We start from the raw sequence: 1,068 nt of genomic DNA, 5'->3' as shown, positions 1-1,068 counted from the left end.
ATATATATATATATGTCAGTCTCACTGACAGCTGAAACAAAAGTGAAAGTGACGTCTACAATCCCTGCCGGTACCGGTGACTCGAATCTGCGACCTTTAGGTTACAAGTCCGACATTATAACCATTAAGCCACGACTGCCCCAGCAATACACCCAGTACTAATCTAACCTCTATCTGTGGACGTGATACTTTGGTATTATGCGTTTTATGTATTTTATAGACTGGTGTTGCCAACAATGGATGCGTCCGATTTTTGTACTGGAATATGGTCATCTTAGGTATGACATCGTTCCCAACTAAGACATACGACATCTGAGGTAAATGGAACGCAGCATACAACCCAGCTGATGAGGTAAAGAGTGTGGGCTTTTTACATCCTCTTCAGGAGAGAGCTATTCTCAGCGCCACTTAACTGGTGCATTTATTCGGGAAAATAAAGGTTTGTATACATTTTATTTAATCTATAACGTCTTTACTGTGCATTTTATGCAACGCTACATACAGGGACGAGATATCAGTAGGTGTAAGTTGAATTAGCATAAATCAACCAATTATGCAGGGTTAAACCCGACATCCTAGATCAAAATATTCCATATTGAACCAGCCATAGGTTTCAAAACAACCCAAATTGGGGTTTTTTTCTTGTTTTTTTAGAGTGTATAGCATGCTATTTGTAACATATTTGGTATTACTATGGAAATGAGCATGTGAGAGTGAACAAATATCTGAATTAAACTGTAGATAAATAAAAATGACCTTTAAACTAAATTATTCAACTAAAGTGTGCTAATATTTATCGGAGTGTCTATGCTCTGCCTTGTTGGCAGAGGCTATTTATACTAACTCCGCCCACCACTGTGTGGTTGAGCTAGACAACATTACAAAAGACTCCCATCAAATAGCAGTACTGGTGGAGCAGGAAGGAGAGTGACAGTAACTTTTGTCTATTGCTATTTGCACTTAGTGTAAATAGAATATCTCTTAGAAAATACTATTTTCACTTAGTGTAAAAATAATCTATTGCCAATTACACAGTGTAAATAGCATATATCGCTTTTGCACTAAGTG

General features: G+C 37.4%; 1 protein-coding gene across 1 annotated transcript in view; it reads right to left on the bottom strand.

The window, feature by feature from the left end:
• LOC107674687 (mucin-2-like) overlaps positions 1 to 1,068 on the bottom strand; it is a 26,086-nt gene that overhangs the window by 13,479 nt on the left and 11,539 nt on the right. The gene's annotated exons all lie outside the window — the stretch shown is intronic.

The sequence above is a fragment of the Sinocyclocheilus anshuiensis genome, unplaced genomic scaffold (assembly GCF_001515605.1).
Source record: "Sinocyclocheilus anshuiensis isolate Anshui unplaced genomic scaffold, SAMN03320099.WGS_v1.1 scaffold152, whole genome shotgun sequence".
In the NCBI taxonomy this organism is placed as follows: Eukaryota; Metazoa; Chordata; class Actinopteri; order Cypriniformes; family Cyprinidae; genus Sinocyclocheilus; species Sinocyclocheilus anshuiensis.
Note: the sequence above shows the minus strand (reverse complement) of the source record. Positions and strands in the feature narration are given on the sequence as shown.